The sequence below is a fragment of the Triturus cristatus genome, chromosome 9 (genome assembly GCF_964204655.1).
Source record: "Triturus cristatus chromosome 9, aTriCri1.1, whole genome shotgun sequence".
Lineage (NCBI taxonomy): Eukaryota > Metazoa > Chordata > Amphibia > Caudata > Salamandridae > Triturus > Triturus cristatus.
In genome coordinates, this window is record NC_140592.1 from 1,140,185,298 (window position 1) to 1,140,212,716 (window position 27,419).

At 45.2% G+C, this 27,419-nt stretch overlaps 1 protein-coding gene across 1 annotated transcript in view; it reads right to left on the reverse strand.

Annotated features, from left to right (window-relative positions):
- The window catches only part of RPAP1 (RNA polymerase II associated protein 1), a 315,008-nt gene that overhangs the window by 131,042 nt on the left and 156,547 nt on the right, over positions 1-27,419 (reverse strand). The window lies entirely within an intron of this gene.

The following is a 27,419-nucleotide window of genomic DNA, read 5'->3' on the forward strand; positions in this document are numbered from 1 at the left end:
TAACCCAGCCTGTGGTGGTGACAACTGAGTGATAATATTTAGGATGGTGTCGCCATAGGAAATCTCTGTTTTTTTGGTTTGCTAATAACTTGGAAGCCGTTTGAAGAATTTTCACAAAACATTTTTAAAAACTACTCATTTATGCTCAGCTCCTTTCTAGAAAGTTTCAGGGTGATCCATCAAGCAGGGGCTGAGAAAAAGGGAAGGAACTTAAACGTAAAATCACCATACAATTTCTATAGGAATTTTTTAAACCTGCTACAGCCAAAGCAGTTAAACTGAATTACACTAAAATTGGCAGGAAGCTAGGTCTTGGTCTGGAAAACGTCCCTTTTGTGATTTGATGTAAATCCGTTCAGTCATTTTTGAGAAATTAAGGTAAAAAAATCTGTGTGTATCTGGACAGATGTATGATGTCATTTAAATCGCGATACATTAAATCGCTGTTTATACAACGCAAGTCATTACAACGACTTGCGCTATAGGGCGCTGGACTTAGGAATAGTATGATTTACTATTCCAACTCCAGCCTACGTACAGTAGGGCAGGTGTTGGAATAGCAAATAACACTATTCCTTAGTCTATAGCGCCATCCAGCACAAGTCTTTGTAACGACTTGCGTTGTAAAAGCAGCGATGTGAATGTATTGTGGTGTTTTGACCGCATTGTTAAGGTCGTTTTCCATCTGGACAATTGGGTTTACGGGATTCTCCTGCGAATACAACTTCCAAAAATAGATCCTTCTGATTGGCATTTACTCCCTTCAGTCACCTCCCTCCAGTAGTCCTGTGGGAGGGAGAGCTCCGATTGGCTAGCTGCAACATAAAAACAAATGTTGCGGGGACCAATACGGGATTCAGGGACTTGCTCCCCTGTTCTGAAAATGTTTTCAAAAAACAATATACAGGGCCAGGGTAGGGAATACCCTGCTCATCTAGCCTTGGGGGAAAGGGGGGGGGGGGAGGATGCCAGTGGGTCCTTTGTTTTGCCACGATCCCATGGAACTCCTGTGGGATCGCGTTAAAAAAAAAAAAAAAAAAAGAGGAAAAATGGCGGCCGGCATTTTACTAAAACGATGCCCTGGGTGAGCCAGGGCCCGTGGGTCAAAATATATCTACATATTCAATTATTTATAATTTGGTGAGGCGGGTGTGCATGAGGCCCACTTCCCTGAACCTATTTGCGACACAGTGGGCTCCATTCTCCGAGGCGGTTACTTAAAAAAGGGAAGGGGTGTGCGCTGCCCCCCCCCCCCCCGCCGCCCGAGCCTGCCAAGGCCCTAGGGCCGACAGATCTATTTACCTCTGTAAAGTGTTTAAAAAAATATATAGAAACATATAAAAACATTTCTCTAATTTTTACAACTTTAATAAAGTGGCACCCCACTCTACTGTTTGCCACTCCACTCTATGCTATTCCAGTGTATGCCACTGCACTGTTCTCCCGGAAACGACACTGTACTCCACTCAACAGTATATGCTGCTCCACTGTACCACACTATGCTCCACTGAACAACAATAAACTCCTGTCAATGTGAGATTACTGCACTCTACTTTACTCTATGCCACTATAGTACACTCTACGCAACTCCCTCTACGCTGCTCCACCACACTTTAGTACACTCTGTTCTATGAGACACTACTCCACTGTACGCCAGTACGGCACTCTACGCAACTCCATTGTGTACGTCTCAATGCCACTCAACTCTACTATACTGTACGGTACTCTACTCTGCGCCACTCCACTGTACAACACTGTAATGCACTCCATGACACTCTGCTCTACTCCACACTATGACACTTTCCGACACTCTAAAAGATGCCAGTCCACTCCACTGTATGACACACCACTCCACTCTACAACACTTTACTCCACAGTATGCTATGCTAGTCCGCTCTACTCTACACCACTGTACAGTACAAGATGCCACTCCAATTTAGGAGAATTTACTCGACTCTATGCTTCGCATGTTCACTCTCGTTCACTCCATGGCACTGTATTATACAACAAGCCACTGCACCCTATGACACTTTATATACAAAAATCTAAATACTTTTCTCTACCTATAACCATTTTAGTATAGTGGTACTAGGAAGGAAACAACAATAAAACTTACTGCTTACCTGTATCTTAGGCCCTAACCCAGAACACAGCCAAAGTGTGCTGAAAACTCGGTTTTACGTTTACGTTTTGTAAACACAGACATTAGGCAATCGGATACTGGCTTGTCGTTGGCATGTACTGCTGCATACCGCAAAATGAACACAGTGTACCGCGGCACAATATATAATATATTATTTTGAGACTTAAACACTACTTAAACTATGTACAGCTACTACAAAAAATTGCCATTTACACCCAATAACCTATATTCCTGCCACATTTCATCTACAACCGTCCAACCTCTTTCACGCTACGTCTGTTTAAAGTACCACACTCCAGTCTATGCCACTCCACTGTACGCTATTACACTCAACACCACTCCACGCTAATCCACTGTACGCCACTCCACACTACCCCACACCACTCCTCTGTTCGCTATTACACTCTATGCCACTTCATTCTACGACACTCTAGTCTACGCCACTCCACTGTACACCCCCCCACTCTATGCCCCTCCACACTATGCCACTGTACGCAACTTCACTCTACGACAGTAGTCTACGCTATACTATCCTATGCCAATCCACTTTACATCACTCCAGTGTATGCCACTACACTGTACGTGACTCCACTGTACGCAACTTCACTATATGACACTCCACTATATGACACTCCACTGTACGCCAATCCACTCTACACCACTCCCATCTACACCTCTCAATGTATGCAATGCCACTGTGCACCACCACACTCAACGCTATTCCACTCCACTCCACACCATCCCACTCTACGCTACTCCACTGTATGCTACTCTACCCTACACCACTACACTGTACGCTATTCCAAGCCACTCTGCGCTATTAAATGTTACACCACTACACTCAACCCCAATCCACTCTAAAACACCCCACTCTACTGTTGCCACTGAGTGGCACTCCACTCTATGCTATTTTACTGCACTGTACCTCACTACACTCTATGCCACTCAACCCTACACCACCAATCCACTCCAGTGTACGCTAATACACTGTACACCACTCTACTTTATGCCACTCCAATCTATTATATTCCACTGTACACTACTCCACTCTACACCACTCCACAACACCCCATGCTATTCCACTGTAAAAAAAATCCACTCTACTACAATTCCCTCTACGCCACTGCACTGTAACCCACTCAACTGTATGCTATTCTCCTGTATGCCACTCCTCTCTACTCCACGCCACTGTACTGTGTACTATTCCACTATACTCCACTCCACTCTGTTCCATGACACACTATTCCACTGTACGTCTCTCCATTGTCTCCACTCCACTCTATGCCAATCTAGTCCACGCCACTATATTCTGTGCTATCCACCATTTGTCACTTCACTGTATACTATTCCACTCTACGCCACTTCACTGTATGCTATTCGACTCCTCCACTCTTTGCCATTTCAGTCTAAGCTATTCCACTGTACCCGACTACACTGTACCTCACTCCATGCTATTCCACTGTACACCACTCCAATCTATGCCACTGCACTCTAACCCACTCCACTATTCACTTTTGCATTTTACACCACTCCACTTTACACCACTCCAGTCTATGCCACTCCATTATACACTATTCCACTGCACGCCACTCCACGGTACGCTACCACACTGTACTTCAATCCACTCTATACCTTCCCACTCTATGCCATTCTACTGTACGCTATTCCACTCTACTGCATGAGATTCCACTGTATGCCACTCCAGTCTATACCAATCCACTGTACGCCACTCCACTATACGCCACTCTACTGTATGCTATTCTACTCTATAATCACTCCAATCCACTCTAAGCCACTCCACCTTATTTCACTGCACACCACTCCACTCTATATTACTGCACTCTAGCCGATTCTACTGTATGCTATTCCACTTTACACCACTCCACTCCACTGTACACTATTCCACTGTATGCCACCTCACGGCACTCCACTCTATGCCACTGCACTGTACCCTACTCCACTCTATGCCACTCTACTGCACGCTATGCCACTCTGCGCCACTCCACTGCACACTGTTCCACTCTACGCCACTCCATGCCACCAATCCACTGTACGCCACTACAGTCGATGTAACTTCAATATACGCCACTCCAGTTAACGCCAATCCACTGTATGCCACTATACTTGATGCAACTTCAATGTACGCCACTTCACTCTATGCTACTCCACTCTACGCTATTCTACTACATGACACTACACTCTACCCAAACTCCACGCCACTCTGCTGTGCCCCCCTCCATTCTATACAATTCCACTCTACGCTATTCCACTACATACAACTCCATTGTACCCCACTCTAAGCTACTCCAGTGTACGCCACTCAACTCTGTCATACTCCACACCACTACACTGTACTCCAATGAACAACATGTTACTACACTCAACGATAATCTACGCCCTTACACTCTACCACACTAAAGTCCAGTCTATAGCGCTCTACTGTAAAATAATGTACGTCTGTCAATGGGAACCTACTGTACTCCACTTGACTTATTGCCACTGAATGACACTCAATGACACTTTACTCAACTTTCTCTAAGCTGCTCCACCAAACTTTACTATACTCTGCTCTACAAGATGCTACTCCACTGCTGCACTCTATGCAATTCCATTGTATGCTACTCTATGCCACTCAACTCAAACAGTCTATGCCACTCCACTCTACAATACAGTACCGCACTCTACTCTACACCGCTCCCCGTACAACACTATAATCCACTATGTGGCACTCCACTCTACGACACCTTACAACACTCTACAACAAGCCAGTCCGCTCCACTGTACGACACACTACTTTATTCTACAACACTTTACTCCACTGTATGCTATGCCAGTTCACTCTACTCCACTTCACATCACTCTACGCTACAACCTTCAACTCCACTCCACTCTACTCTACTCTACTGCACAACACTTTACCCCACTCTATGGCACTGTATGACACTCCACTCCACACAGCTGCACTCTCCCACACTCTTCTTCACTCTATGCAATTCCACTCTACAGGACTCTACTGCACTCTGTCACTATACCATATTGTACTCCACTTCATGCCTCTACACTACACTATACAACCCTCTACTCCACTCTATGCCTCTATACTCCACTATACAACACTTTACTCCACTGTACGTCATACGGCACACCACTCTACCGTACAACGCACCACGGCCGGACTGGGACGGCCCTGGCAATTTCGCTCAACGGGGTGGGAGGCGGGGGGGAGGGTGCTACAGAGAGAAGCGCTGATGGGCGATGAGGGTGGTACTACCAAGAGAAGAGTGGGGATAATTGGTGCTAGTCAAGCACCGCTGCCGCTTTTGTTACAGGGTCCGATATTGCAGCACTGCTTCAAAACCGACCCCCAGTAACAAAACCGGCCCACACTGGTCAAAAACTGGCCCCCATCCTTCTGGCCCACCAGGAAAAATGCCCGGTGCCCGCTACAGCCAATACGGCCCTGCAGGACACCACTTAACGACACTCCACTCTATGACACTTGACTCTACATTTGAAACACATTTTAATAAATAAAAAAATAAAAAATACAATTCAATGACAAAAAACAAAGTTAAACCTTTGCTATAGTTAGGAAAACTTTATATACTCTTTCTTTGCAAACTAAACTTAAACTACACAAACATTAGAAATTCTAAATTTTTAGTTATGCCTTAAATTTATCATTTACGCACCATCTTTAAATTACTTTAACTTTATTCTTTCTATACAAATCAAACAAATACACAAAATGTAGAAATTCAAAAGTCATACTTATACCTTAAATGTATAATTAATGCAACACCTTCAAATTATTATAACTCATGCACCTCCATACACGGTGTATTAGATCGGTACCCACAATACATTAACTGTAACTCGCCACTCTACCATGCACAAATGAAGTGATCTGCAATGCCATTAAGTGTTGTTGTAAATGTTATCATTTTAAAAGGTATAAATGATAGAATATGAAAGGGTAGAAGCAGGGCGTGAGTTATAGTTAATGTATTGGGGTTATCAAGTTCAATACACTGTGTATTGAGGTGCGTAAATTATAATAATTTAAAGGTGTTGAGTAAACAGATACCATTGGTTGGATGTGGAGGTTGAAAAGCATGGTTGAATAACATTGCATGTGTGCCAAGACAGAAGTCTGAGGTACCCATAGGACACTAAAGAGGAAGATGTGATGTGGCACATGACATTTACCACTGAGATCACTTTTGAAAGAAGTGAGGTGAACCAATACAGTGCCAAAGATACCCATGCAGTGTTCCGTTGGTAAAGTTGTTTTTTTATGATGTCCACTGGTAAGAGATTTGATGGTAATAAGATCCGAGGTTCTGAGTGAGCTGGGGAAGGTCTTCTGGGTATATTTGTCTGAAGTGAGACCAGAGTACACGTGGGAAGCTTCAATACCAGCAGCAAAAAACTGTGAAAGTGGGGACTATTTTGTTGAGGAGTTCCCATAAATATATGAACACTACCATGCGCCACAGATTTCGGACTACCCTGATTAAATTGCGTAGATACATTTATTTCCGTTACTGAGGAGTACTATTTTGTTGTGGGTAGAACAAAGTACTATTTCATATATGTATTTTTCTTTCTATCAGACTTGTTGTCTGGATGGCATCCTCTTCAGCGGACAAGGCCCGCATTCTATGTTAGCCACACTTAGAGGCACAGATGCCCTGGTACACTCTTGTTTTAAGAGTTTAAGGCCGTTACAATTTTCAGTGCAATTTCCCCATTTGTGTTAATCTTGGAATGACCACTTTACTCAGCCAGCTATACTGCTCACTTATCTTCAATTATGCAGTGTCCTTTGTAGGGAGCATTAGTCGCAAGCAACTCAGACAATATCAGTAATGCTGCCCGTCACAATGATTCTACTCGATAGTAAGCTGCTGCAAATGTCTTTGGACATGACGTCAGAATACCAACATTTTACAGGTCGTTCAGACAAAAGGTGAAAGGTAATTAACTTTATGTAGCAAGTTCCTGAACCTTTTGGCAAACCTAACAGCATAACCATTGCTAGGAAATATTTTCACTACATTTTGTTGCTTGTACGACGAACGAACAATGTGGTAATGCATAAGCACTCACATCGGGTAAATTCTGTGGCATTGAAAAGGCTATTCATACAGTTGAGGATCCAATACTCCACAGTAGACTGGTAACCAAGCAGCCTACATCAATTTATCTGGTATACTATTTTTCAATGGAGCAGTGATCTATAGAAATGGAGCCTTTGACCTACTGCTCTTGGAACACCTAGGTATTGCAGCTACGCAGAAAATGCTCATGACCCAAAGGTTTATTACAACAGTATGGTTTTCGATCTTTCTTGAGAGCTGAAAAAGTCTGCAGGAATTTCAGGTTTTTAGTATAGTGCTTTCCAATGACAGGAGCCTTGTTCACTCAAGAACTTTTCTCTATATTTGATGCATTTGATTTTGGAATGTGCACTATACCAGGACTGTAGATTTCAGATTTCTGCATGGGTAAAATTGGGATCTAGTGTCTGAGGTCAAACCAGGCCTTTACACCAGTAGGCTATTAGTATTGGACCCAACAGCTAACAAACGATTGTATAAATGGGTGGTGGCTACCACCGGGTGGTAACCCAAAACTGTGCTGCTTCCCTTTCTGAGATAACAAATACAATAAAAGAGATTGCTAGTAAGCTTCAATTAACTTCAGCCACTGGTAATGACTTGGGGACACATTACAGTCTATTAGTTTTTTTTTTTTAACGCAGGATACTATATCTCAAGGTTAGACCCAGCCTTATGCAAATCAGCCTTCGTCCAGCTCCAAAAGGAGCAGTCTAGCTCGAAATGCCAAGCCAGGTTCTCTGTGAACCGCAACACAAGCAAACCAAGACCAGTTTCACCTAATTAGCTCTCTTCATTGAGGTGAAGCTTAGCTTCATTGGCATAGTGAGTACGGGACCAACGTCTCGGCATACATGTCACACTTAAGGTCTCATAATGAAGAAAGCAAAAGAGAGTTGGGTGGAATACTTAAATTAATCTCAACCACTGTTAACTACTCAGGCCGCATACCAGTACATTACTTGTTGCCCATAATGCCAACTCATAGGACCCGGACCACCCAGGTTGGCTCCCGGCCCCACCACTATTCAAACCCACAAATCAATACTTGACGGCCAGAGCTGTGGGTAAAAGAGGCCATGTTTATTACAAACCATCACACAAACATGACAATATATAATTAATACAATTCGATATGATATGGATTTATCAAATTCAATCGCTAAACAATATTTACATTTAAGTTGATCATAAAATCATAATCCAACAGCAAGTCTGACAGAACTCAATTTATATACACAAAGAATGTTGTCTATTGCTCCAGCACTAAGGGGCCTTCTGGCTCGCGTCCCCCAACCATCTAAAAACCACGAAAGGCGCAACCCACCTACGTCCTTGAGAGGTAAGCCCCTGCCATCTGGTCCTTGTCCGCCACCTGAGGGGTCCACTCCTCCACCACCAGGCTGCACATCGGGGCTTGTAGGGAATAACCAGGGGCGGATGCCCCATGCCCTAGTGTGTAAACTGGCGCCCTTGCCCCCAGACAGTGTCTCCATTCTCTCTGGGGTGAGCTTACCGTACATCCCCCTCAGTGCTGGCCTAGGGAGTATGCAGGAGGACTGCCCTTAAGAATGTAAGGCAATTTATGTGGCCTCCTTACCACCACAAGAGCGACCAGGGCCAACCGCCCTTTACCCTCCTCACCACAAGGCAAAAACAACCCTACACTTGTTGCGGGAAATAAGGTAAGTCCGTCGGATGGCTGCCCCCAAAGTGGAGGTCACCCAACATGTAACTTGCTAAGATCTTACTCCTCAAGAACGAATTGCCGTCATTTTGAGTCCCCTAAGTTTGGCAAAGAAAGTGACCACCATCTGTTGTGTTCTGGCGCCAGAGAACAGAACAGATGCTTTGTGAACCCTATAATTGCACGCCGCCCCAAGTGGGCCTCAAGTCGGACAAGAGGGAGGGGGGGAGGGGGGTTCCTCCCCGCTCACACCCCCAGGTCCTGAAAGGCCTAAACACTCTCGGTCCGGACTTCTGAGTGTGCTCACAAAAGGATGCCCCTACCAACTGGTAAAGGGCCGTACTCCCCTCCACCGAGGAGATGTTGCCAACCTAGCCATCTGAGCTGCTGCTTGAATGGAGGCCTGATGGCCCCTTAATTTCCGCCTGTGTTATTTGCGCAGCCTTTTCCTCGGCCCAACACAGCTGCTCGGAACAAGAACCGCAAAAACTGCAGGTGTAGCTGAAAGTGTCCCAGTGTCCAACACCTATCCCCGGAAAAGAGAGTTCCGCTTATTCCTGTGGGCCCCCTCTTGGCCAGGTGGACAGCAAAGCATGATAAGGCGTCATCTACCCACGTGTGCCCTAGAACCGGCTACCAGCAGCTAATCTATCTCATTGGCTGAATAAGAGACTCAAACCAAACAAACGAAGAGCTATGTAAAAGTGCGGCGCGTATACTGTGATGGAGCAGGTAAAACAAAAGTTTTGCATACCTCCTCTAATTTGCATGAAATTAATTACATAATCATTCTAAAAATAAATTTGCATTAACCTGTTTGCAGTGAAATTATACTAATCAACCTTTGCACCTTGATAAACTTGAGATACACGTGGGACTAAAATGCCAATTGCATGGCAGAACAATTAATTAATTAATTATGTTACGCAAACTAACCTTAGATTGTGGTGAAATAAAAAATTGCATGATTTATGTTGCCTTGTGATTGTTTGTACTATGAAAATCATCAAATGGTAAGTATTATCGCTTTAAATGTTGCTACAGCTAGGTAAATACTAATAAATAATGGGATCAGTGTGGGTTTAAACATTAGAATCTTAATTTCTATATTCTAATTTCGGTTATGTCTATTTTTGCTTAAGTTGGCATTTGGGCCTACTAGGCCGCAGTACGCAAGATGGTGTTCTCTGAAGTAGATGCCACCATGTGAGCGCGACGAAAGCTGCGCATGTCGGCTGGCTCTGGAGATCATTAAATAACTTGCGTTCCCTACCAAGGCCAGGACATTGAAATTGACTGCCAGCCAATATACAACCATGTGGGAACAGCGGAAAGGACAATACCGAACCTGTGGAAAGATGACTTTCTATATTGAACTGTTACATTCACTGCCCTCGCCTGGGAGCGGAAAACGAAACTTAATAAAATTATGCCTTCCTATGCCAAGTCATCATGAAGATCCAGTTATGTCCTGGGAAACGTTCAAAACCCGACAGATAACCCCGAACTGTCCAATCAGAATTAAAATGTTGCATGTTAGTATGAAGTAAGACGGAAAAGGGGTATAAAATACCTCATCCGCCAGTGGGTGTTGTCAAATAGATTTGATCTTTCATGGTGTTGGGTTTCGTTTAGCTGTTGGCGATTTATTGGGTTGCCTTGGGTTTATTCGAGGTTCGGGAGAAAAGTTGAAGTGTATCCTGTATGTATGCCTGTTGGTTTGATCCCTTGCCGTGGGTCAGACAGTCTGTCCTGGGAGTTGTACCTGAGAATGCGGATAACTCTCATTGATCGGAAGCCATTGCTTTTGCTAATTGGTAATTAACTAACTGCATTTTTCCAAATTCATGTCTATTTACTAAATGTTTGATTGTTCTCTAAATAAAATAAAAATTTATATTATGAGCTGTAGTGAATAAATGCAAACGTAAAGAAATTGATTATTAGATAAACAAAAATTGAAATAATAAGAAAATGAGTTTGTGGTTCTTTAAATAATTAGGGAAATATCAAAGGTTTCCTAGGGTTTATTTGTGTTTTAGCTGGTTATAATTCACCATCAACCAGTCCAACTAGTTGGTCCAACGACCAAGTGGTGGAGTGTCTTGTTGTTAAGGTCAGGATTCTGAAGATGTATATGTACAATGTGTATATAATGTAAAGAAAATGTAATCCTGAAAGGTAATAAGGTACCCACATGTCCAGCGCTTTTTCTCCTGTGTACAGATTCGGTGAGACTTATTGAATGACGGGAGTGTGTTGGTGTTATGGGCCCCACCAATGAATGAGTGTATGAATGAATGTTGTGGTTAAGAATCTGTGACATAGGGAGAATATGTAAATTTTGCCTTTTTGCGCCGCATCAGATTTATTGGTAGCAGATTGATGGTTATTATTGTATTGCTTTGGTGATTATCAATTTATGTTTAACACTTTATGTTGGGTATTGTTTATGTTAAGTGTAGTCGGAAATTTGAAGCTTCCGGGAAGTAGGAATTGGATTTACGTGGCAAGAGAAGTCACATGGAATTGCACATTGTCTGGTTTCAAGAATTATAATAACACGGAATTGTGTTATGTTAGGGAAATCTCTATGTGAATATGTGTGAGTGGTATAGTAATAGGTTCTCTTGTGAAACTCTGGCCTTAATTCTCAGGAGCATTGTAGTCTCCACATGTGTTTTATTCCCATAGAAACAGGTTTACCTTTTGCTTGATAGAAGGGTATGGTAGAGGGAAGTGCTACTTTATCGGCGTAACGGAAAATTCTGTGGTAGGGTAGAGGTAAGCGCTGACTACTGGAAAGACAGAATTCTTGTATAAATGAACAAAGCTATCTCTTTGTTTTAGAGAAACAGGCAATGGAGATGTTTTATGTTGTTACTAACAGATTTTGATTAAAGAAAACGTAAGGAAAGTTTGCCGAATTTTTTTTGTAAAGGAGGGGTCAGCAAGAGCAGGAGCAGGGAGAAAGACTGACGTCAGAGTGTCATGATTCCGTTTCGCGCCTCACGCGAGTTGCGGGAGGTTTTGCGGACTACATCACCCAGGAAGCCCTGCGACGCAACGAGGGAGGAGAGACGATAAAGACCGCCAAGATCCCTTCCCCGGCGTCGGATATTCTGACCCGGAAGTCGGAAGCTTGCCGAACACTGCGCACGGAGCAGCTTCCAGCTGGATTGCCGTACATCGTCCCCGGAGGGTGAGTTGCGAGATATCCAAGCTGAGCTTTGCTGACACTCAGGGACCTCGCTCTGATACCCTTGTTTCCAATCCCCGGTCCCCAGAGCTCAGCACACCGGCAGGGGCCGTTAACTCGTTGTGCACCCGGATTCCATCTGTCACGTCCTCAGTTGAGGAGTATTATCTTGGTCCTCCGTTGGAGAGCACGCGTATTGCGGCTCGTGCGGAGGACGTTTTGTCCCTGGTCCCAACGTTCCGTGTCCTCCGTTGGTGAGCCTGCGTCTTGCGGCTCGTGCGAAGGACGTGTTTAGGAGCTACAAGGGGAGCGGTGCTCCTGAATTATTACCTGGGTCCTCCGTTGGTGAGCACGTGCCTGGCGGCACGTGCGGAGGACGTTTTGTTTCCGGTTCTTTCCTTAACCGGCCTCACCACAGATACCGCGCCCTCGTTGGTGAGCTAGCGTCTTGCGGCTCGTGCGGGGCTTGGTTTCCTTACTTTTACCCTTCTACACTCTCCCTTCACGTGTCCTCCGTTGGTGAGCCTGCGTCTTGCGGCTCGTGCGGAGGACGGTTTTCCCACTCACTTCACGGATTTCTTTTGCCTTCCATCGGAGGAGTCAGCAACGCAGCACCAAACCAACGACCAGAGTACAATCGCACACCATAAACCAAGGTACTGTGGTTCCTGTAAACTATGTATTGGCCAGTCAAGGTAGCGATAGGATTTTACTAAACCGTGTTTCTCTGCATCACAGGTAGACTGTCACTCCGAGAGGCAACGTTAGTTTGGGGTCATAGAAGAGAAGAATCTTCTGTCCTGTGTTTATACTTTGCACTGCAGGTATATTAATGTTACTGGTTTCTGACGAGAGGGTGAGAGTCTAGGGGAAAGAGAGTGTTATATCCGATGTGCTTTGTCATTTCAGGTCCTTTTTCCCTGCAGTCCCCTTCCTATCCTTCCCTCACTTGATCCTCCTTTAGACCACGGCTTTTACGGCATTCTGGTCTTGGGTAGATCAGGGGGTATACCCAATCTCAGCATCACTCCGACCCTGAGGACACACACCTGACAGAATATCCGACCCACGACATAGTGTCCTCCCGGTCGGGTAGCGTGAGTGATGGCCACCCTTGAGGACAACCTGACAGCCCTGGCGGCTGTGCAGGTCGAGCTCGCGGCGTCCCGGCAAGAAGCCGCGGATCTCCGTACTCGTATGGATGGCATGCACAGGAATACCTTCAATGCAGGGGCTCCTCCTCCTAGTATGGTGGTAGTAGAGCTGCCAGTGTCCATCCCTTTGGCCAACCCATAGAGATTCAAGGGCGAATCCAGCATGATACAGGTCTTCCTCACGCAGGTAATGATGCATTTTTCATGCAAACCCCGGGCGTTTCCCACAAACCAGGCCAAGGTGGCCTTTCTAGTTTTGTATTTGTCGGGGGATGCAACACAGTGGGTGGTGCCCCTTGTACATCGTGACGACCCACTCATTCATGATTGGGAGGCCTTCAAGGCAGAATTTATCAAGGTGTTCGTTCGACGGGCCGACTCGTACACCGCCGACCGGGAACTATTGGAATTAAGGCAAGGTAGCCAAGACCTTCTTACCTACCTAAACTCATTTAGGCGGTTAGTAACAGAGACCAAATGGCCCGAGGCCAAGCAGGCTTCTCTGTTTCACCAGGGGTTGCAGGAAGACATGAAGGATATCATAGCTCAGATAGACCCCCAACCCGCGTCTTGTGAAGACTTGATAAATCTGGCTTTACGCCTCGACCATAGACTGCGCGAACGCAAGGGAGACCACCGAGGAAAAGGGAAACCCACACCTGCGGTTGGGCACACAAAGTCCCCAGAGAATGGGACGGCTCCTACGCCCGAACCTATGGACATTGGGGCCATTAGGGCCTCCCTGTCGGGGGCAGAAAAGGACGCACGCCGCAAGCAGGGGCTTTGCCTCTATTGCGGTAAGAAAGGGCATTATGTCCGTGAATGCCCGAACAAACCCAAGCTAAACAGGTTTCGGGCCAACAGGGCGACCTCTGCCGCGCTTGATACACCGCAGGAAAACTAGAGGACTCCCGGGATGACGAAGGGGTCCCTTGGAGTCGGATGGCTATCCCTTCACTGTCCTGCCAGGCGACAACCGGTCCTACTCATTTGTATCTCGAGGGTTCCTTAAAGGTAGGACATGAGTGGGTACCGATGCACGCCATGGTAGATTCAGGGGCTACGGGCTTGTTCATTGACCTAGACGAAGCACCCGGATAAGGGTTCCCCTGGTCACCCATAGGATCCAGGAGGAAGTCTATGCCGTAGACGGGAGGAGAGTGGATACGGGTCCAGTAGGGTATCACACACGGGACGTAGAAATGAGAGTAGGGAATCACACGGAAACCCTCCAACTGAGTGTGATCAAGGCTCCTGATTATGGAGTGATTCTGGGCATACCCTGGTTAAGAAAGCACAATCCGGAGATAGACTGGGGAGCGGGCACCGTCACATTGAATTCACCTATGTGTGAGCAGCACTATCGGAGGGAACTGGCCCAACCGGTTTCTGCTTTGGCCACTCAAACGCACATTGCCACGGCCGCTGAAAAAGAGGTGCTGCTACCTCCTGTCTACTCGGAATATAAGGGGGTGTTCGATGAGGTCCAGGCCGAGGCACTGCCCCCCCACCGACAGTATGACTGCCAAATGACCTTGTTCCGGGGGCCGTGGTACCAAGCGGGCGCCTTTATGCTCTGACTGAGCCAGAGAACACCCATCTAAGGCAGTATCTAGATAAACTACTGGAGATAGGGTTCGTCAGACCCTCCAAATCCCCTGCGGCCTCCCCTCTTTTCTTCATCCCCAAAGCCAACGGCGAACTTCGGGCTTGTGTGGACTTCAGGGCACTCAACGCTGTAACGGTAAAGAACCGATACCCCCTGCCCCTGATAAGCGTTTTGCTGGAACAAGTGAAGAGTGCCAAGGTCTACACAAAGCTAGATCTGAAGGGGGCTTACCATCTGGTGAGGATGAGGAGGGGAGATGAGTGGAAGACCGCTTTCAAAACCCGATAAGGGTTGTTTGAGTATTTGGTGATGCCATTCGGGCTCTGTAATGCCCCTGCGGCGTTCCAATACTTTCTCAACGACGTGTTGAGGGAATTGTTGGACCACTACGTAGTGGTATATATAGATGATATACTCATCTATTCAGACTCAGAAACACACCATGTCCACCACGTGAAGACCGTGCTCGGTCTCCTGCAAGACCATAACCTATTCTGCAAACTGAGCAAATGCGACTTCCACGTAACATCAGTGGAGTTCCTGGGGTTATGCTCAGTCCTCAAGGACAAGAAATGGCTGAGCGCAAGGTGTGTGCTGTTCGCGACTGGCCAGAACCACAGAACGTCAGGGACATCCAGTGCTTCATCGGCTTCGACAATTTTTATAGGCGTTTTATCCGGAAGTTCTCCCAGGTCGTTGCCCCTATCACGCATCTGCTACGGAAGTCGCAACCGTTCGTCTGGACTGCAGAAGCCCAGGAGGCATTCCAGGATTTGAAGGAGGCCTTTGTGTCTGCGCCTATATTAGCACACCCCGATCCGGATAAACCCTATGTAGTGGAAGCCGATGCGTCCAACGTGGCAGTGGGAGCCATCCTGTCCCAAAGGAACGAAGTCACCGGACAGCTGCATCCCATCGCCTACATGTCCAGGAAACTGAATGAGGCCGAACTAAACTACCATGTGGCAGAAAAAGAACTCCTGGCTATCAAGGCGGCTTTCACTGAATGGAGGCACTTCCTCATGGGGGCCAGACACGTAGTCACTGTGTACACGGACCACAGAAATCTGCAGTTCATGACAGCAGCCAGACACCTCTCTCCCAGACAACTCAGGTGGATGCTCTTCTTTTCGGAATTCCACTTCGTAATCACCTACAGACCCGGAGTGGACAATAGAAAGGCAGACGCCCTGACACGCCAGACGTCCACCCTCATTCCAATAGAGACGAGGGAAGAAGCAATCATTCATCCCGCCAAGGCAGTGTGTATTATACAGCCAGACGCGTTCTTGAGGGGGATTCGTGAGGGGGTGAAAACCGCTGGATGGAAAACATGGCTCAGGAACCAAGGGGAATGGAGCCTGAAGGACGGCTACCCGTTGAACAACGGAAGGCTACTGCTTCCTTCGATTGCCTTAAGGCGACAGGTGTACCGGTGGTGCCATGAATCCCCGAGTGCGGGGCACGTGGGGGTGGAGAAGACAGCGGAAAAGATAGCCAGGCAGTGTTGGTGGCCCTCACTGCGGGCTGACATCGCAGAGTGGGTGGCGAAGTGCACGGTATGCGAAGCAGCCAAGACAGACCGTCGGAAACCTCCTGGTCTGCTCAGGCCGTTGCCTACCCCTTCTTGCCCGTGGGAGCGCATATCACTGGACTTCGTGGTGGGTCTCCCCCGAAACAAGGGGTACACCGCGATTCTTGTGGTCGTAGACTACCTGATCAAGATGGGGCACTTTGTGGCGTGTCCCCAGGTACCCAAGGCGGGGCAAACAGCACAGATGCTGATGGAGCATGTGGTACGACTGCATGGGTTGCCAGCAGTTATAGTGTCGGACCGGGGTTCCCAGTTCACCGCACAGTTCTGGAAGGCGTGGTGTTCGTCTCTCCATGCCACTGCTGCCCTGTCAACAAGCTTCCACCCGCAAACCGATGGGCAGACGGAGCGCCTCAACCAAACACTGAAGCAATACCTACGCTGCTATGTGGACCATAGCCGGAACAACTAGGTGGACTATCTATGGATTGCGGAGATCGCGTATAACAACGCCGCTCATAGCTCCACTCGGGTTTCCCCGTTCTATTGCAACTATGGGAGGCACCCACGGTTTCTCCCTTTCCTACAACCAGCGGGGGGGGGGGATAAAATCCCTGAGGCGGCGAACAGAGCGGCACACATCAAGGAGACGTTGGGGGCTGCTCGCATAGCCCTGGAGGCCGCCAAGTCCGCATAAAAAACCTCGGCAGACAAGCACAGGCGTCAGGGGCCCCGCTACAAGGTGGGGGATCTGGTCTGGTTGTCAACCCGGAACATTCGGTTTCGGAGGCATAGTGTGTTCAATCCTCGGTTCCTTGGACCTTATCCTATTGTGAAGTGCGTGAGCCCGGTGGCGATGAAGCTGAAGCTGCCTACGCATCTCAGGATTCACCCCGTGTTCCATGTGTCCCTGCTGAAGCCGTCACGCTCTGCGCTGTGGAGGTTGCCTCCCCCTCTGTTGGTGCAGGGGGAGATGGAATACGAGGTGGCTCGCGTGGTGGACTCCCGCTTTCGGGGCCGCAGGCTGCAATACCTAGTGGCGTGGAAGGGGTACGGCCCGGAGGAGGACTCTTGGGTACCGTCGTCGGGTGTCTATGCGCCACGGCTTGTGTCCTTGTTCCATGAGGAGTTCCCGCTGAAGCCTGGGCCCTTGAGGCGCTCTCGGTGAGGGGGGGATGTACTGTCACGATTCCGTTTCGCGCCTCACGCGAGTTGCGGGAGGTTTTACGGACTACATCACCCAGGAAGCCCTGCGACGCAACGAGGGAGGAGAGACGATAAAGACCGCCAAGATCCCTTCCCCGGCGTCGGATATTCTGACCCGGAAGTCGGAAGCTTGCCGAACACTGCGCACGGAGCAGCTTCCAGCTGGATTGCCGTACATCGTCCCCGGAGGGTGAGTTGCGAGATATCCAAGCTGAGCTTTGCTGACGCTCAGGGACCTCGTTCTGATACCCTTGTTTCCAATCCCCGGTCCCCGGAGCTCAGCACACCGGCAGGGGCCGTTAACTTGTTGTGCACCCGGATTCCATCTGTCACGTCCTCAGTTGAGGAGTATTATCTTGGTCCTCCGTTGGAGAGCACGCGTATTGCGGCTCGTGCGGAGGACGTTTTGTCCCTGGTCCCAACGTTCCGTGTCCTCCGTTGGTGAGCCTGCGTCTTGCGGCTCGTGCGGAGGACGTGTTTAGGAGCTACAAGGGGAGCGGTGCTCCTGAATTATTACCTGGGTCCTCCGTTGGTGAGCACGAGCCTGGCGGCGCGTGTGGAGGACGTTTTGTTTCCGGTTCTTTCCTTAACCGGCCTCACCACAAATACCGCGCCCTCGTTGGTGAGCTAGCGTCTTGCGGCTCGTGCGGGGCACGGTTTCCTTGCTTTTACCCTTCTACACTCTCCCTTCACGTGTCCTCCATTGGTGAGCCTGCGTCTTGCGGCTCGTGCGGAGGACGGTTTTCCCACTCACTTCACGGATTTCTTTTGCCTTCCATCAGAGGAATCAGCAACGCAGCACCAAACCAACTACCAGAGTACAATCGCACACCATAAACCAAGGCACTGTGGTTCCTGTAAACTATGTATTGGCCAGTCAAGGTAGCGATAGGATTTTACTAAACCGTGTTTCTCTGCATCACAGGTAGACTGTCACTCCGAGAGGCAACGTTAGTTTGGGGTCATAGAAGAGAAGAATCTTCTGTCCTGTGTTTATACTTTGCACTGCAGGTATATTAATGTTACTGGTTTCTGACGAGAGGGTGAGAGTCTAGGGGAAAGAGAGTGTTATATCCGATGTGCTTTGTCATTTCAGGTCCTTTTTCCCTGCAGTCCCCTTCCTATCCTTCCCTCACTTGATCCTCCTTTAGACCACGGCTTTTACGGCATTCTGGTCTTGGGTAGATCAGGGGGTATACCCAATCTCAGCATCACTCCGACCCTGAGGACACACACCTGACACAGAGAGACCGCGCTGGGATTGGTCAGCTACAGACAGAAAAGGGTTCACTGATTGGTGCGTTAGTGTGAAACGAGCTGGGAGTGGAGAATTACCAGGGTGACGGAGACGCTCTGGATTGGTGCGTTAGTGCGAGTCGCGCTGGGATTGGAGAATTACAAGAGTGACGTAGACTCTCCGGATTGGTGCGTTAGTGTCGTGCTAGGATTGGTTAGAATACGGAGAAGCTGTGAAAAAGTGATTTACAGAGTTTAAGTCGATTTAAAACTTTTGAAAAATACAGATGATGTACTACGATCCACCTGAGAAAGAGAAAAAATCATGGTTTTGAAAAATTAAAGACCTATTTAAAAAGGATAAGCAGATTGTAACTAGGGAAGGGCAGATACTTCCTCCACCGAAAACGCCTGCATCTTTTATGGTAGCGAAATATGGTCACAATACATGTATTTGGTTGGAGAATTGGGCAAAGTATACTAAAGATGATGGAGTGTTAACGTTTCTGGAAAATGGTTCATTTAGTTTGGCAGTACTACAAAATTTAAGAGATAGAATGATGAGGTTGGAGCCAAAACCCAGACCTACCCAATTCGAGGCTTTGACTGAATGGGAAGAAGAGATGTATGAAAGGGAGAGGCATCTGAGTGGAAGAAGGTATAATTATATGTTTGGTAGACATTGTGGTCAAGAAAGTCATGATGACAGAATGAGAAGATGGCGAAATGCGAACATGACTGATGGTATGTTTGCTCGGAGAAATGCTGGTGAGATGAGTGGCAGGAAATGCACAGAAAAGAGAAATAACACAGGGTCAGAAGGTCACGGATATGGAGTGAGTGAATCGGAGGATGAAGTGCTAGAGGACATGTTTTATAAAAATCCCCCTCCATATCAACAGGATTCTGCATTGGTGACGCAGAGTGCATCGACAAAGGAGACTGTAATGAATAAAAATTTTGAACAAATGCCACCTAATTTTGGATAAAATAATACCTTTAAAGATTCAGAAATGTCACAGACCGTAAGAACTGAAAATGAAAAATCTGCAGAATTAACTAGAACTACATTGGAATTGACTGAAAAGATTAGAGAATTAACAAAGAATATGGAAGCAGTGACTGTGCCTGTAACTATAGGACCAGTGATACCTGTTTTTGATAAACAAAAAGATAGTGAGCATTGCTTAACTGTCCCATATAATGGCAGTATGCAAAAGGAGAAAGAAAAGAGCAGTTCAGGAGAAAATGAGTGGAAGGTTACTGCAGGAATATCGGGATTGAGTACCCCTAAAAATGTAACCGTAAATCAAAGTCCAGCAAGTAAGACACCCATGACAACAGAATCAGCAACTGAAAGCCCAGAGAGAAAGACAGATACAATCAGAATAGAGACAACCCCTGTAGGATCAACATCTTAAGAATTAAGTGATTGGTTAAGAAGTTTACAGAAAAAAGATACGGAACCACAACCTTTAGTTGTAGCAAAATTAAAAGTGACTTTGGAAGAGTTCATTGTAAGAACCATTCTCACTGAAAAATTAAAAGCATATCAAGACGAGGAGTTAATGTTTTTATGTAAAAGCATAACCTGGAGAGCGGGGACTTTGCATGAAAAATTAGAAGAGACAGCGAGCAAAATGGGAATTGATTTTGAGAAAATAAGGTCATTACAGAAGCCATATAGAGTAGATTTTTCTGAAAAGGACATTGAAAACTTGAATACTGCAGGGAGATTGACCCAAATTAAAGAATTGATTGCATTGTTAAGAAAATGAGGTGATGTGAATCGATGGAAAAGTAGGTGGTATAGAAGAAGAGAGGAAACTACAGACAAGGCCTCTCTAGCTTTCCCAGTGAGAGAAAAAGAACTGGTGGTAACAGAATGTCCTATGACAGAATTTCTGGAGGAGGATATGTACATGTTCCATGGACTAGACAGGATAATTTGTCATTTACCAATGATTTTCCAAGATTAAGAGAAAAACCAGTTGAATGGTATAGACAGGTACACAGATTTGTCAAACTTTCAAAGGTGTTGTGGATAGATCTGAATGGTCTTTTTGATATAATTGTGCCTGCAGATTTATGGGCAGAATGTAAAATTACAATAGATTGGCCAACACAAGAATATCCTAGGGATCCTAAAACGGGAGCACTAGATCCCGAAGTAATGACAAAATATGATCAGGTAATTACTTTCTTAAAAAATAAAGTACCTCCGAAAGAAACTGACTGGGTAAAGATTGACAGAACTCACCAGGAGGTTAAAGAATCAGTGCATGCATATTACGAAAGGTTATTGTTGTATTTTAAACAATTCAGTGGAGACGAGAAATTGAGTGAAAAGGATTTGAGTCATTTTGTGTACAGATGTGTTTATGGTTTAAGGCCTGAAGTTAGTGAAATGATTAAACAGCATACAGTAGATTGTCAAAACAAGAATATAGACAAAGTGTTACGTTATGCAAAATATTTTAGTGATGAAATTGAAGCCAAACAGCGTAAGTTGAAAGAAAAAGCGATGTGGGCACAGGTTAAAGTAGCAGAACGACAAGAAGCCCAGTTAATCGAACAAGCTAATGGAATAGGGCAAGCAAAACAAAAGCCTAATATTGTAAAAGGAAAAGGACAGATTAGCATAGATGAAGCTAAAAAGAAATGGCCATGTCATAATTTAGGAAAATTCGGGCATAGGAAATCCAAGTGTAAATTGCCACCGAAAGCTAATGGTGATATTTCATCATTAAATCCACAGGTGCAGAATGAGGTGAGTTGCGACAGTGTGAGGTGCCAAAGCCACCTTTTCCACAGAACGTAAATCCTCACAGATACAGTAATGAGACAGGATTCTACAACGAAGAACAGGTAACAAAGCTACCGCCTGCTGGTGCCATTTCATAGTATTGGCTGCAACGCGATGAGAGTGAGTCAGAAGAAAAGTATTGACGGTGCCTAGGAGAGGAAGAGGAGTGCGTACTTGGCGCAACTCTAGAGGTAGACCAGACAGGACCTTTTGTGGATGGAAAAGTGAATGAAGTAAACATTACTTTACGAGTGCATACTGGTGCTACTCGCTCAACTGTTAAGTCAGCTGAAGTGAAAAATCTTCCTCTCTCGGGTGAAACAATCCAAGTAGTTGGAGTCTCAAACAAACAGATAAAAGCTTATCTTACTGATCCTGTAAAGGTTAGAATAGGGAAATTCACTGACATGATCGGTTTGTCGTATGCAACACTAGTCCTGTACATCTGTTAGGGAGGGATTTACTGTGCAAGATGAATTGCACCATCTTTTGTGCACCTGATGGTATAGCCTTTGAAACTCCTGATGAAGACGTACTGTATAGAATGACAATGGCAACCTTAGAACCTGAAATTAATGAGGCATTTGTTGTATTTGATCCGGAAGGATTGCCTCAAGAGTTGAAATTAACAGTGAGAACAGAAGTGTGGGACTTCACAGGAGAGGATGTTGGATTAATGAAAAGAGCAGATCCTGTAAAAATAACTGTGAAAGAAGGAATAAATTACCTGAATATTCCTCAGTACAAATTAACACCAGAAATAATTGCAGGAGTAACTCCTGTAATATACAGAATGATTGAACAAGGTATTCTGAGAGAAATAATGAGCAGTCCATGTAACTCTCCGATCATGGGTTTGAAAAAGCCAAATGGGACCTTTAGGACAGTACAGGATTTGAGAAAGGTAAATAAAATTGTTGTTCCTTGCTGTCCCATTGTGCCAAACCCTTCGGTAATTCTATATCAGATTCCCCATGATGCGGAATGGTACACAGTCATTGACTTGTGTCATGCTTTCTTTTCTATTCCATTGCACCCTGATAGCCAACAATTTTTTGCGTTCCGATTGGGTGAGCGTATTTTGGCATGGTGCCGTATCCCTCAAGGGTATACAGAGAGTCCTTCAATATTTAATAAGACTCTAAAGAAGTCACTGGAAGATTTAAAAATGCCAGAAAGTTCAGTGCTTGTTCAGTATATCGATGACCTATTAGTGACATCGAAAAACGTGAGAAGCATGTGTAATTGACACAGTTGCGCTGTTAAATCATTTGGCCGATGGAGGACTTAAAGTATCCCCATCAAAATTGCAGTTTTGTCAGAAAGAATTACAATACTTCGGTCACAAGATTGAAAAAGGCCTGAGAAAAGTAACAATGGACAGAATAAATATAATTAAAGGAATGTGAGCCCCAATGACACAGAGGGAAATCCGAATGTTTCTTGGAATGGTGGGATATTGTCGACAGTGGATCAGCAAGTTCTCGATGATTGCAAAACCACTAGTACGTTTGACAAAGAGTGATGTGAAAGATCCCATTGAGCTGAATAAAGAAGAGATGAAATCTTTTAAACAATTGAGACAGCTTGCGTGAAGCACCGGCTCTAGGAATGCCTGATTATGAGAAAGAATTTGAGCTTTATTGCAGTGAGGAGATGGATGTGCTCTTTCCGTATTAGTGCAGAGACATGGAAAATTGAGACGACAATTGCTTATTTTTCAGCTGTACTAGATCCAGTAGCAGTAGCATTGCCCGGATGTTTGAAAGCAGTAGCTGCCACCTGTAAGAGTCTGGAACAAAGTGAAGGAATTGTGATGGGATACCCTGTGAGAGTGTTTGTCCCCCATTATGTGGCGAGCCTTTTGACAAGAAGTAAAACACAGTTCATGACGCATAGTCGTTTGACTAAATATGAAAAGGTGATTTTGAGTGCTACAAATGTGAGTCTTGTAAGATGCACTAATGTAAACCCATCAAAATTACTACCTAATGCTGTGAATGCAGAAGGGAAAGATGATGTTGATCATGACTGTTTGGAAGTGCTTGATTTTTGTACCAACCCGCATCCGGACATAAAGGATGTGCCTCTGAAAGACAGAGACTACGTGATGTTTGTGGATGGTTCGTGCCTAAGAACTGGAGAAGGGATTTTGAGTGCTGCATATGCTGTGTGCACTGTGGCAACTATATTGGAAGCATCTTGTTTGAGAGGAGTACGATCTGCTCAAGTTGCTGAGTTGTTTGCACTGATTAGAGCATGTAAGTTGGGAAAGAATTTGCGAGTCACTGTAGTTACTGACAGTCAGTATGGGTTTGGAGTGGTGCACAAATTTGGGCAAATTTGGTCCCAAAGAGGTTTCTTGACGTCGAGTGGAACTCCAATTAAAAATGCAGAAATAGTTGGAAAATTACTCGAGGCGATACAGCTGCCTAAACAGATCGCTGTTATAAAATGTAGCGCGCACAGAAAAGGAACCGACTATGGGTCATTAGGCAACAAGTTTGCAAATGATCTAGCCCAGTACTGTGCACGAAACCAAACTTCATTAAATCGTAACAGGGAGAAGGATATGGAGTTATGTCCCTTGCTTTTTACTAACACTGTGAGTACATGGGATGAAGTAAGACAGTTACAGGAAGAGGCAGGGGAAGAGGAAAAGAAACAGTGGATAAAATCAGGATGTGCCCCAAGAGAAGTAGACAGAGTTTGGGTTTACAGATATGGAAGACCTGTAATGCCTAATAGCATCATCTCTACCATGGCACGGATGTACCATGGGCAGGCCCACATAGGTAGGGATGCCATGATTAGACTTTTTAAACAGACCTGGTATAATGCAAAATTTTGGCTAATAGCTGAGAGCCTTTGTCAGAGATGTCTCATATGCCAGCAATTTAATCCAGGAAGGAAAAATGTGGTGAGCTTGGGAACCATAGGACGGGTGGGAGGTCCTTTCACTCGTATGCAGCTTGATTTCATTGAAATGCCTTCATGCAACAGACTAAGATATGTACTGGTGATTGTCTGTCTGTTTTCTCGTGGGGTTGAGGCTTACCTGACCAGAAGGAATGATGGAGTTACTGTAGCAAAACTCCTACTGAGAGAATTCATTCCTAGGTTTGGTTTCCCAGTAACAATTGAAACAGATAGAGGAACACATTTCCAAAATGAGGTCATAAAACTGATTTGTGAAGCATTAAATGTACAACAAAAGCTGCATTGTGCCTACCGATGAGAGGTTTCTGGAGTGGTGGAGCAGATGAATGGCACCATAAAGAACAGATTGGGAAAAATGTGTTTGGCTACAGGTCTAAAATGGCCAGATGTCTTGCCTCTAGTTCTAATGACTATTAGATCAAATCCTGATAGGAAAACTGGTCTGGGCCCCCCATGAAATTATCATGGGTAGAGCGATCAGACATGTTTTCATTTCTGTCAACAAACTGCTGCCTATATCTGATTACTTCGTCTTGGATTATTGCAAAGGATTGGCTGATATGGTACATTCTGTGTTTCATCAGGTTGGACCAGATGCGACCACTCTTGAAAAGAAGCCAGCTCATGATTTGAGTCCTGGAGATTGGGTCCGCATAAAAGTACATAGAAGAAGAAATTGTCTGGTTCCGCACTGGGGAAGACCACGACAAGTGATTATGACAACAACTGCTGTGAAGTGTGCAGGGGTGAAGAACTGGATTCATGCCAGTCACGCTCTTCAAGTCCCAATTCCGGAAGATCAATCTGAAGAGGAACAACGAGAAGTATCAGATACCAGTTCCGAATCAGAATCAGAAGAAATGAGAATATGACAAGACCCAGAAGCAGGTGAAAAGGGTCCAAGTCAAATTACCGGACAAGAAAATATACCACTAAGAAGACGACTTGAAATTTCTGACACAAGTTGTGAATCTGAGACAGAACCAGTGGGAATACAAGAAAGAACAAACCATGATACTGGAGAAACTGACCAAGTGATATTTGGGAAAGAAATCCCGAGCACAAGCGCGAGAGAAATTTCGCCCGTAATCCTAGAGCTAGAAGGTGAGGAATTAGATACAGAGAGCGAGGGTGAGGTAATTGCGGAAGAACCCCGAGGAGGTGGAGGAACACAACACACACAGGTAGGAAAAGGGACAGATAGTCAGTAGGAAGATTGTGTGGAAGAAACAAGAGGAGGGATAGATACTGACAGTGAACCTGAAATTTTGAGGATAAAATCCAAAGAAGGTGAAATTCAGACAGAAACAGAATCGGAAGAAAGTGAAGCAGAGAGTAAAAGTGGAAGAATTTTGAGGAAAAGAGCTTGGAAAACAGAGCGAGAAAGAAAAGGAACTAAATTGAACAGGCCTTTGAAAGAAGATATTTGGCCCAACAAAATCAAGAGGTTGAGCTACCGACTAACAAGAATAAAGCCTGATAACGCTGAACAAGTGAATGAAGTGTCTAGTCAACAGAAACAAAAGGACACAGATCAGAAGCACTTGCAGAGCACAAAGAGGATAAAGAAACCAAACCAGAAGTACAAGTCACCAGAATGGACATACGTGGCACTTCCTGATATACAAGAGGAAGCGGATAGCCAAGAAAGTCTAAGAGTGACTGTGCAGGACGTGGACAAAGGAGATCCTGAGAGTTATCTTGTCTGACAACAGAGAAGAAACGGATGATCAGGAAATTCTGAATAAAGACTGTGAACACAAGGACAAGGACAATTCATACATGGATTGAGTGACAAAAAGGAATTGAAAAGGAATTAAAACCTGGACAAAACATGTGACCAGGAAAGAACCAAGTAGGCAACTAAAGCCTTGGGTTTAGACAAAAGGTAAATTGTTGAAGAAAAGAGGCTAAGTCAAAAGACACTGCCCATTACCATAATGGAAAACAATGAAAATAGAAATCCAACATGTGGATTTCTTCGGAGATGGTGTAAAATGTGCTTTTGTTGTACAGGATTATTAAGGCTTGTGTGGATGTTATTAGCAATAACAATTTTATTTAGAGTAACATTTGAAAATGTAGATGGACATACAGCAAATGGAAAGAATGATGAAAAGGCTCATGATAGTCATGTCATGAAACTGGTACATAGAACAGAATGTACTATGATTTTTCTAACTGCTACATCTGCATGCAGTTACCTGCATCTGTATCAGAAGGTGTTACTTATCATCACCTTCCTTTGACTTATGGGATAACTTGTAGTGCTTTGGCTAGTCTGTTTATAAAACAGGAACATTAGAATACTATTACACTGATATAGATAATATTTTCTCACAGATTCTTGTAGTTCCTGAACTAAACAAGGTGATTCCTGGTAAAACCCTAGGGGAATTATTTCTGGAAACTAGAGAATTAACTTTAGAAGAAGTGTTTAAGAATAACCTTTCTTGTAGCTTAAGAAAAGAAGAGAAAACTTTCTTAAACATGGTAGAGGAAAGGAGAATTAAAATGCAAAAGAAGGCATCTGGGGAAAAGATGGAAACAGCCTTTTGGGATGATGAGAAGGAAAATCAGTTAAAGGGAGAAGCAAATCCAGCAATGGCTTTAGATTGGCCTCAGAAAGGGAAGTTATGCATAAGTAGAGACAATACAGTATATGATAATTATTTTGTAGGTGCAAGTGAGTGCCATGATTTATACAAAATCATGGGAGGGTGGGGTTTTAAAGGAGGAAAAGATACGGTATTCCCTGGAATATATTACATCTGTGAGAACA